Source organism: Lissotriton vulgaris, chromosome 3_1 (genome assembly GCF_964263255.1).
Source record: "Lissotriton vulgaris chromosome 3_1, aLisVul1.2, whole genome shotgun sequence".
Lineage (NCBI taxonomy): Eukaryota > Metazoa > Chordata > Amphibia > Caudata > Salamandridae > Lissotriton > Lissotriton vulgaris.
Window position 1 is genome coordinate 219,913,742 of NC_141689.1, and position 11,464 is coordinate 219,925,205.

At 47.2% G+C, this 11,464-nt stretch overlaps 1 pseudogene; it reads left to right on the top strand.

Annotated features, from left to right (window-relative positions):
• Positions 1–6,505: 6,505 nt before the first annotated feature.
• Positions 6,506–7,117, top strand: LOC147726227 (cytosolic iron-sulfur assembly component 2B pseudogene; annotated as a pseudogene).
• Positions 7,118–11,464: the final 4,347 nt, after the last annotated feature.

The window sequence follows — 11,464 nt, forward strand, 5'->3', positions numbered from 1 at the left end:
CTGTGTGACCCTTCCTTGCTGTGGACTGCACGACGTGGGAGCCTGCCTGTCCCCTCTGCCCTCGCTGTTAGCTGTCAGCTGCTCGCCGCTCCCGCTGCGCGGGAGCCGCTTCGCTCGTGGGAGGACCTAACGCCCACCAACGCTGTTTGCCCCTGTCTGGCTGCTGAGAGTGGAACACCTGTGGAGGCTCCAGGGGTAGCGTGGCAGGGACTCACTATCCCAGGAGTCCCTGCTTGACCACGTGACATCCGGTCAGCGCCCCCCTGCCTGCCCTGCCCACCACCGCCCATCCTATAACATCGGAGGAGAGCCCGTCTTGCGGGACGCAAGCGGGACGCCGGGCGAAGCCCGGGCAAAGGGCGGGCCGTCTGTGGCCGTCCGGGGCCAGCAGGGGCCGGGACGGGCCAGCCCTCTAACAACTCAGGTAAAATAGAGGATTATTGTGCAGGGTAAAATAACATTGCTAAATGTGTCACTCGACCTTCATGTCTGCATACTCACCAATGGCTACTCGTTCAGGTAGATGCTCACGGAGAGGGGGAAACTCTACGCTAGGGACCATGGATAATTTTATCACTCGGACCGTCTCTGTTGTAGAGAAGGAAATCATCTTAGCAGAACGTAGACTATCTCGAGAATACTTGGCGCATAAGCGATCCTCAATGAGGTCACTTGCGCAGGCCAAATCTCCATCAAACATTATTCCATCGGAATCAACTACTCCCTCAATCCCTAGCGATCAGCAACCTTGTGCCGTTGATTTGAGATCGGACAGTGACCTTCTTGTAATTACACCTGACCCAGCACCTATAAAGAAAACATCAGCTAATGTTGAAAAAAGAAATTCCTCGAATATCACAGTGACTGCCCCACCGGTCATGTCCTTAATAACGATATATGACACTCCAACAGAGCTAATTCTACAATCACCACCTCAGAAAACAAGTAGGGCTGCCGTAAAACGGAAAAGACTAGTTACCCCACGCAAAGCCTACAGACTAAAGGCCTTAAAAAGAATTCTTAAAAACTACATGCTTGGGGGAGTTCATAGTAAACAACCAGATGCTGACTCTGCGACCAATGGGAGTGAACGAAGTGAACCTCCGGAGTGTGACCCACCAAATGCCTTTGCTGGTTCGGTCACGGTCATGGATCAAGTAAATGATCTTGAAGAACTACCAGTACCAGACTTGTTGATGGAACGGATCCAATCCCTTATGATATCCTTACTGCAACCAGTAACTGATAGACTGAAAGGACTCACGGACCGCTTGGATAAATTCGAGCAGACATCCTTGAACAACTTTTTTGCCCTAAAATCACTGGTTAAACTCCATTCTAAGATTGGACAAGACACTGTAAGGACGGAGAGGAGCTCAATGTCTCCTAAACCAGCACAACCAGCTCGCCCACTCAGGAATGACAAGGTGGCAGATCCAATTGGGTCTAATGCTGTATCAGGAGGATTAAGAGCGGAGCCCCCCAAAGGACAACCGCCCAATGGTGGAATAAAATTGGCTGCTCCTCCAAAGCCTGCACCGCGTAAAACCAAACAAATAATAAATAATACCTCTATAAACCCCACGGATGGGGTGGGATCTACAGTCCCCACATTAGTTTGTGGCAATAACAACAATGTTCAAACATCTGACTGTAACATAGGAACTCAAGCGCCAAAGAAGGTTCCGAACGCACACCTCCCACCAGGGTGTCAACCATACGTGGTAGTACTTACTGGAGTTCCCCCATTGAAACCCAACAAAAGAGAGTCCTACGATGAACTAAAAAACAAGACTTTATACTGGCTAAGGGAAAATAGACCTCTACCCTACACTGTTAATTGCCAAGTAATTCAAGTCCGAAGAGTTAGTTGGCTGGGCTCTAGGCAGAAAGACATTGAAGGGGACTGCATTTTGGTCAACTTCAAAGATCCTTCTGTAGCACAACTTGTGTATAGCCAACAACCACGAAGAGATAATCGAGGAATTGGAACCTGCGATCTTAGCTACTTTTATACAATGCAATGTAAGCAAGTTAACAGAGTCCCACAACAGCCAGGTCTGATGGATAATAGATACTCATTCTTCGATCCCCCAACTCCGGTTGGAAGAATATACCCACCAAGCATGGAAACGGACAAAAATTGGTCATGGTGGGGCCACTGACAAACAATAGAAGGCTATGAACTTAATGGATCATCTTCCCCTACGACTTGTGTGCACCAGTGGGAATTAAGTATAACATCAAAAATAGGTATTGGCGTATTGTCCTCTGTAACAGAGTCTGTTGAATCAACGCGGGCAGGGAATTTGTCCGGAAGAAAACTGGTTGACTACCAAGAGAGGGATTTGACTGATCCTTGCAGTGTACAGGCTCAAGATATATTATCAGCGCCAAACAAAGAACCCTGTGATCAGGTGCGTGGAATAGTGATTATGGAGGAACCCAATGATGGGGAAACACCGAATACAAGCAATAGACACCCAGCCAACCTAGTACAAGGCAAGCCTAAACGGGATTTAAAAATCATGTCATGGAACATCGCAGGGTTGTCAAGAAACCTCTGTGATAGAAATTGGAGTTCCTTCTTGGAGGAGCATGATATTATACTTCTACAGGAAACATGGGCAACTAACATTGTACATAGACTTGGCTATAAAGCGTTTCATTGTGGGGCAATTGCATCAGTAAGAGGGAGACCTTCAGGAGGCTTAATAATCTGGATAAGTATATCCTTGGACGTTGTTGTATCGCCCTTGTACCTTGTTTCTAATGATTTGCTTGGGGTTAAAATAGCCACGAAAGATCTGGGCGATGTATACATGATAAATGTCTATAATAGACCAAACCCACAAAATAAGGAATCAATGGTCATAGAACAACTTAGCTCCTATTTGTGTAATCTAGAGCCTGACTTTAAAATATTCATAGGCGGGGATCTTAATTGCCGATTCGAGCCCATAATGGGGCTCGAAAACTTATTAGAAAACTCAGATAGAGCACACGATATCCCTCCCTTAGATAGCGCAAAGCCAGTAAAATGCACAGTGGCAGCCATGCAGATTTATGAACTGACTGTATCCTATGATCTAAGGGCATGCAATGGGCGGCTAGACCCAGGTAAGCCAGCTAACAACACATTCAGTAAAGGGTTGTCTAAATCTCTGATCGACTTTATGTTGATATCAAACAACCTTTGGTACCTATTGTTGGCCTTTAAGGTCGTGAATAGACCGGAGAATGACCATTTTCCATTACAATTGGGGTTACTACCGGATCCTTTTTTGACAATCGATAGCGAGACTGAATGTGAGAGGGAGGTGGCTGAGGTCGTTGTCTCGAAACAACAGGAAAGCAATAAAATGGCCTCACATCCTAGCAAAAGAAGATACGCTTTTGGGCATCTATAATACTTTCTCAGAAATCATTCCCTTTTTGAAAATTTAAGGCCGGGATCTGATGATGTCCTAAAAATGCATTACCACTTAGTGGAATCATTAACTCCCCTCTTGAGTAAAACTTGTAAAAATAAACAAGGTAATACAAGGAGGCAATTGGAACTGGAGACACCATGGTATAACAAGCAGTGTCATCTAGCTAAAACTAATTTAATCATTGCCGTGAAATCTAAAGATCAGAAGAGGGTTAGAGAATGCAGACAAGAATATAAAAGGCTTTTGCATAATGCAAAAAGGGAATGGGATGACTTAATCTGGGAAGATCTTTTGAATGCTGCTAGGAAGCATGACCAATGCACTTTTTGGAACCTGATAGCCAAAAATAATAAAACAGGTAGCTCCAATAGGGACTTTTTCCTGGATGAAAAAATCTGGTTTGATCATTTTGTAATTTTATATGATCTGGCTGGGTCATCTCCTGAGTATAACTATTCTGGATCCTTTCCCCAGTGCACCAACACAGCGAAATTTAGTATGGAAGAAACCTTGTGTGCAATAAAAGCAGTTAAGTCTGGTAAGGCACCAGGCCCGGACAAATTACCTGGTGATTTATTTACTCACAATATCGAAGTATGGTGCCCCTATATAAACTTTCTGTGTAATTCCATCTTGTTGGGAACTCCGATCCCAGAAACTTGGAAAGGGGCAGAAATAGTAACTATTTATAAAAAAGGGGACCGCTACAAACCAGGCAACTACAGACCAAATAGTTTAATTGATATTTTACAAAAGATTTTTGCCTGACATATTTTAAATAGACTTTTAACTTGGATAGAGGAATCCGAAATCCTTTCTAAATACCAAGCAGGATTTAGAACTAAGACAAGCACTGTTGACCAGGTGTACAGATTCATGTGTATCTGCTGGAAATATATTCAGATAAAGAAGTGTAGTATATATGTTGCATTTGTCGATTTACGCTCAGCGTTTGATCTTGTCCCCCGTTACCTTTGGTGGGAAACTTTGAGGAAGATGGGTGTCCCGGACGAACTGTTGGCTAATCTTATAAAGCTCCACACTGACAATTATGCCAAAGTAAGGTGGGGAAGAAATGGCGAACTCACCCGCGCCATACCAGTAAAAAGGTGGGTTAGACATGGGTGTGTGTTGGCCCCAACCCTTTTTTCCTTATTTGTAAATGATATTCCCTCCTACCTAGCAGAATGTAATCATGATTCCCCTAAATTGTGTAACGAAGCAGTCACAGCATTGTTATTTGCGGATGATACCATTTTAATATCCCAAACACCAAAAGGCTTGCAAAATTTAATAAATAAATTTAATAGTTATTGCGACCTAAAGGGGTTAGAAATTAACTCATCTAAAACCAAGTATATGGCCATTAATCCCCCTAAATCTTTTAAGAAGAACTTGGCCTTAAACAATACTAAACTTGAGTACGTGGACTTTTTTGATTATCTTGGTATTAGGCTGGATGGCAGAATGTCTTGGATAAATTAATTAGAAAAAAGCAGGATAATACTTAAGCAAAACTCCCTCCCCATTCTAAAAATTCACGGTGGGAGTACTTCAAAAGCTATAACCCCTGCGATTGAAGTCTTTAAAGCCAAAGCACAATCTGCGCCCTGTATGGGGCCGAGATCTGGGGGCCACATACAAAAAAAACATTTGATATTGAGGAAAATGTGTTCTTTAGACGTCTATTAAGACTACCAGGAAGAACGCCCCTAGTACCAGTCTATCTTGATATTAGTCTAAAACGTACAGACCATTTGTGTTGGTTGAGGCCATTGCTCTACTGGGTAAGATTATGGTCCACCCCGGAACTCGCTGATTATAGAGCAGGATTATTGGAAATTAGGGAGCTGGACTCTTTTAACTCGATCAAGTGGCTGAGACATGTATCCCATTGGCTCACAAAAATAGGCCTTTCACACTTCTGGAAAACACCAGCAATGTCAATCACTTCGTTAAATATTTGTAAAGAACAAGTAAAATCTACCTATTGGAACTACGTGAACACCCATGTTTATGAACACACTACTGGCTCATTAACGCATAAGTTCTTGCAATTTAAGGACTACCCTACATTTGAACATTTCATGGACGAAATTGAGCCACCTTTGGCTAAAACTGTTTTCCTCCAATATAGATATGGGGTTTTACAGATCAATGCGAATACTTGTCGGTGGGGAGGAGTAAATAATGATCCTAATTGTAAATTGTGTGATTTAAAACAAAGAGAGGATGAGGCTCACATCCTCTTTTTCTGCCCGTCATACAAATTGCAACGCAAGAAATGGATCCTACCTCTTTGCAAAAACTTGGGAACACGTTCGTATAAAGAGGCAGAGCGATTACTTAGATCTTCAACCATCAGGTTGATAGCATTTGGTGTGAGCAGGTATCTTCTTGGTGTCTGTTTAACCAGAAAGAGACTAGGAATGATAATATAGGATTTAAAGTGTTTTTATCGCTGGCATTTTTTTATTATTTATAATTGTATCAAATCGTTTTTAATATTGGTCTTGTAAGATGGCTTGATCGTAGTTATTCTATTAGCAAATGAGTAAATGAACCAGTTTAAGATTACAAACAAATTGGAATGATGGTCCGGGACCTACTCTTATTGCACTTTTGTAAATTATGAATGTTTGCTAATTGTAACAAATTTTTAATCATGTTTATGTTTGTATGTATTATACTGTGTGTTGGCTTTATGACAAAGTGTCGAATAAAAGCTTTTACAACAAAATGCTGTGGAGGGGGTCCCGCCACGGCAAGGGCTTCCCTGAGCCGGTAAAGCAAGCTATTCCATCGCATGCCAGGAAAACCCAGCCACACGCAGTCCATGCTCACAAAGCCACTAGTCCACTGTCTGATCGATGCCCACCGGCCCAGTCTGTTGACCATGGAGTGCCCCACGACCCACACTCTTGAACCTGTCAAAGAAAGACGCAATATATTCAAGGTTGTTTATTGAGTCAATAATACAAGAAAAAGGCAAAATCACCACAAACACAGCAAACAAATTACACAAGTACATAAATGGGAAAGCGATCAGGGTCTAATATAACGTTTATAGCATGACCGGGGGGAATCAACTGGAAAACGCCAACCCGCTCATCTACCAGCGCCAGGGCGATAGGTCGCTCACTGCCCGCGAACAGGACGAGGACCTGCCGGACCAGATAGACGAGCGAGAGATCTTCGATCTTATTCGTTCAATCAATGATCCGGAGCATCCCCTGAGTTTAGAAGAACTGAATGTCGAAGAACAAGTTCGGGTCAAAGTGGACGTTCACATAACACCGGGAACTCATGCCTCAGAAAATGCAGTGAATAAACAGCTGGCTGACAAGGAGCGGGTCGCTGCAGCTTTGGAAAATGCTCATTTGTTGGAGGTCGTGAACCAGTGTTGGCATCTCGGTCCTAACTGTGGAAGGAAGGTTTCGCAACAAGATGCACCTCACAACAATTGTGTTTAACATGTCTGCATATTCACATTGGCTCTTTCATAAAACTATTGCACTTGCCAATTTACACACAATATCACAACCAACAATCATCACTGTTATTCTTTTGTTATGTATATTTCTATTTTTATTTTAATAAAGTCGGGGTAAACTTTAATTAGGGAGACTTAAAATAAAATGTTTAGTTGCAAGAATTTGTAAATAAACTGTTATCTAACATAACGTTTATAGCAAGACGACTCCCAACGCCCTACTAATTGCACCTTATCTGGCTGCATTCCCGCTCAGAAAGCAGAAGTAGCCGCCCCTATGCGGAAAGAATGACTGGAAAACTTCTTCCCCTGTGTTAACAAACCAGCCCGGTCCAGGCAGGCAAGCATAATTTTGTCCATCTGATATTTAGTCAAGGGGCTGGAATCAGTATGGACCAAAAGGTAACCCGACCCAGCAGGCCGAATCGCCAGGAAGGCCTGAACGGCTGACACTGGGCAGAAGCGAGGATCCCCAAGGGGGGAGAGCCTAATGACGGACCCTTTGGCCATTTGATCAGTCTTGGACCGCCTGAGCAAGATGGACAAACCCTCCCCAAAAGAAATATCCTCCACCCCCAAAGCGTCTCCAGAACGATCTGTCTTAGAGCGAGCCACCAGCTCGCTACTCCTGAAAGCCCCGAAGAATGCTAAGATGAAAGCAGCAGAAAATAGGGTCGCTTCGTACTGTGAGTGCACAACTGCATGCACAACCAACAACATTGCCTGTAGCGAGGGAAAATCAATGGGGGACCTGTCATCCGGGGCCCTGGGTTCCTCCCGAGCCCAGCCCTTCAAGGCGGCCCTAATCACAAAGGACTTGGCTGGATCACCCCCCCCCGCACAACCTCGCCTCATGACTAATGGCCGCTAAGTGGCCACAAACCCAGGAGTGGGATTTTTTCTGTTTCTTTGTTCACACAACAAATGCCTGGACTCTGCCCTCCAGTGGCAAAGCTTGCAAACCTAAGTCAGAAATGGCTTTATGGAAAGTGGATCTGAGACTCGCATAGCGTCTCCTTGTACCAGGCGCTAAGGATTTTTCCCCTAAGTCTCTCAATTCCTGCTCCACTCCAAGATGCGCCAAAGTCCTGGTGCAAAGGGGGTCATCTCCTCTCTCGCCTGTGGGCATGCCGCCCGGAAATGGTCCCACTGAAAACGAGAAAGAGCGTCAGCTGCGACATTAGTGACCCCCGCAATGTGCCTAGCTCTAGTAGGGACAGTACCAGCGGGCAACTGGCAGATTGACCATTGATTGCCTGCACAACTGCCATATTGTCTGACCAGAACAAAACTTTCCTGTTAGACAGTGTACCTGGCCAGAGATGCAATGACACCACAATAGGAAAAAGTTCAAGGACAGTTATGTTAGAGGTAATGCCGCGCTTGCGCCAAGCATTGAGCCATTCCTGCGCGCACCACCGCTCTCCCAGAATCGCCCCAAAGCCCTCCCGACCAGAGGCATCCGTGAACATACTCAACTCTGGGCTCTCCACCCCCGGGGACCTCCAAATGACAGTACCATTGAAATCAGAGAGGAAATCAGCCCACATTTGCAGATCTTTCTTGAGGCCAGATGACAATTTGACAAAGTGGTAACGCTTGTGTACTTTGGCAGTAGCCCTGGCTAGGCGCCTCGCGAAAACCCTCCCCACTGGGATGACCCTGGCGGCGAAGTTCAGTTTGCCTAGGAGGCTCTGGATGACCCCCAGTGGTACCTTATCTCTACCCAGCAAGTCTTGAATATCCTGTTTTAGACCAAGTACCTTCACCGCCGGGAGACGCAACACCCCTTGAAGTGTGTCAAGCTCTATGCCCAAGAAGGTCAAGACTTGGGCCGGACCTTCAGTCTTGCCCGGCGCCAGAGGCACTCCTAAGTGACTAGCCAAGTCAATGAAACAATCCAGCCCCTCCTGACATTCCTGAGTGCCCTCCCTCCCAATGAGGAGGAAGTCGTCCAGGTAATGAGACACAGCAGACACTCCATACTTCGCTGTGAGGGCCCATTGTAAGAAGGTGCTGAATGCCTCAAAGAAAGCACACAAGACAGCGCAACCCATTGGCATGCATTTGTCATAATAGAACATCCCCTCCCACTTGAAGCCCAGCAGGTGCTGGCTGTCTGGGTGCACAGGCAACAAGCGGAAGGCTGCCTCAATGTCTGCCTTAGCAAGCCAGGCCCCCTCCCCCGCTCTCCTCACTAAGTCAATGGCCATATCAAGGGAACAGTATGAGACAGAGCAGGACCCTTCTGGAATCCAGGAATTGACGGAGTTGCCCTCTGGGAAGGAAAGGTTATGGATCAACCTGAAAGCCCCAGGATCTTTTTTGGGGACCACGCCCAAGGGTGAAACCACAAAGTCAGGGAGGGGGGGGACATGAATTGGCCCGCTACCCTCCCCAGAGCCACCTCCTTACGTATTTTCTTGTCCACCACCTCAGGAAGTTCCCTAACAGATTTTTGGTTCTCCGCATCCCTGCTGACCCTCGGACCCTGATGGGATCTTGAAACCTTCAAGGAAACCTAAAGTCAGGACATCCCTGTCCCTCTCATTGGGATAAACTTGCAGCAGGGCCAACAGACTGGGAATGAGGACTGGGGATGGGCCTTTGGAGTGCAGAGAGGGGGGGTCTCTGCTGGGCAAAACAGTGGGACGGGGTCTTGAGGGGTAGGCGAGGGAGGGAGCACTGGCGGGGAGGAGGTCTCATTTGTCTTTAGTGGCTGCGCTGGCGGTGGCATTACGTTTCTCGCAAGCTGACTCAGGATGGGAACCACCGCACTTGCTGCAGGCGTGGGCAAACCTACATGCCTTCCCCCAGGTGCAATTACCTGCATTGAACAATCTGCATGTAGGTGAGAAGTTCTTCTTAGAGAACTGTCTATTGAAGCTCCCCCCACCTCGCCCCCCACAAAAGGACTGCCTGAAATTACCACCTTCTTTGTGAACACTTTATCATTTTCCACCTTCTTAGCCTGGACATTAGCCTTACCCCCGCTTTCAGGCTTTGCTTTACCCATATGCATCATCCATAGTCTAACCTCAACTTGATCCCAATCCAGCTCAGGGCAGACAGACATCTTTTTGCGGAACTCACAATCTTACAAGTACCACCCCATGCCAGACGAAGATTCCGCTTCATTGGTAATAACACTGTTATATTAGAATAAACCCTGTGCCTGATCTTGGAAACGCTCAGTGATTACCGCAGCCAGAATAGAGAAGGCCTGTCGCCAGTTTTTGATCGTTTTCTCAGGCCAAGTCTGAAAACGAGCTTTCTTCTCCTCATCTTTAGAACCCATTCTTCTAACATCCACCCATCAGCACCCAACATCAAAAGAGAAAAAATGTCAATGAATTCTCTACGCCAGATGCCCTCCTTCGCCGCCTGAGGAACCTGCCAGGCGAGGGAGCATTTGCCTGATAAAAGTGGCGCCATGGTCATCAACACTGTAGGCGTGGAGGGTGCCACCGAAGAGGCCGGAGAGGCCGCTCCCACGGGGACAGGGACCACCAAGGGCGAATGGGGCAACGGGACCGCCACCTGGGACAGGGCAAGAGCCACTGCGGGCTCCGGGATCTCGTGGTGCACCAGTGGAGCGGGGGGGGGCACCTGGGAAAGCGTGGGGACCCCAATTTGAAGCGTGCTTCCGGGCATGGCAGTCACCTCCGCCAGTCGGCTGGCTGTTGCTGTACCGGAATCCCCCCCTGAAACAGAAGGCCCACACCAAACTCTGGCAGCATCTACCTCCCCGGTGCAGGGAAGGGGGGCCACGACCGCCGGCGCCACCACCTGGGAGAGCATTGAATTGGAGGACTGCACCGGGGCGGCACGCAAACCCGCTCTGATCTCGGACATAAATACAGCCAATGTGGGGGTTGGCCGTCAATAGTTCGCTGGCCCACGCCACCCCATTCGACTTGATCAAATCCAATAAAGCTTTCATCTGGGGATCCTGAGAAAGTCCTATTCCCGAGTCCTCGACCTGAGATGTCTGCGTGAATAGCGAAGGGGACCCCTGACTCTCGATGACACCTTTGTTCTTTGTCTGTAAGAAAGATAACCGTGAGCCAACACTACACTACATCAAGAACACAGCTTAGCAACTTCCCCCAGTTAAGGGTCATTGGAAAAGAGAGAGCCACGCAGGCGCCTGAAAACCTCCCAGACGCAACAGGAAGGACCAAGAAATAAAGACACAGAGGGGGGGGGGTGACCGTCCCTGCATGCACGGCATCAACTCTGAATCTCCCAAGAGGCCCCTAGTACATGTGCACGACTATAACTTGAAAGGGGGGGGGACAGAGCAAGTACATCTTAGAGGTGGAAGGCAGACAGCCTTCCAGTGCCCCCACCACCCCGGCCCCCCACACCGCCACCTCACAATACATACATCTGCGACCTAGTAGATTCGAGTGAAATGGGAAGGGGGGGGAGAGGAGCTGCCGAGATAGGAGCGAGCCCCCCGAGACTGCTGGTGCACACGGGCAAGAAGCTGTGTAGAAAAGAGATAGATTAGGCCTCACATGACAATCACCAG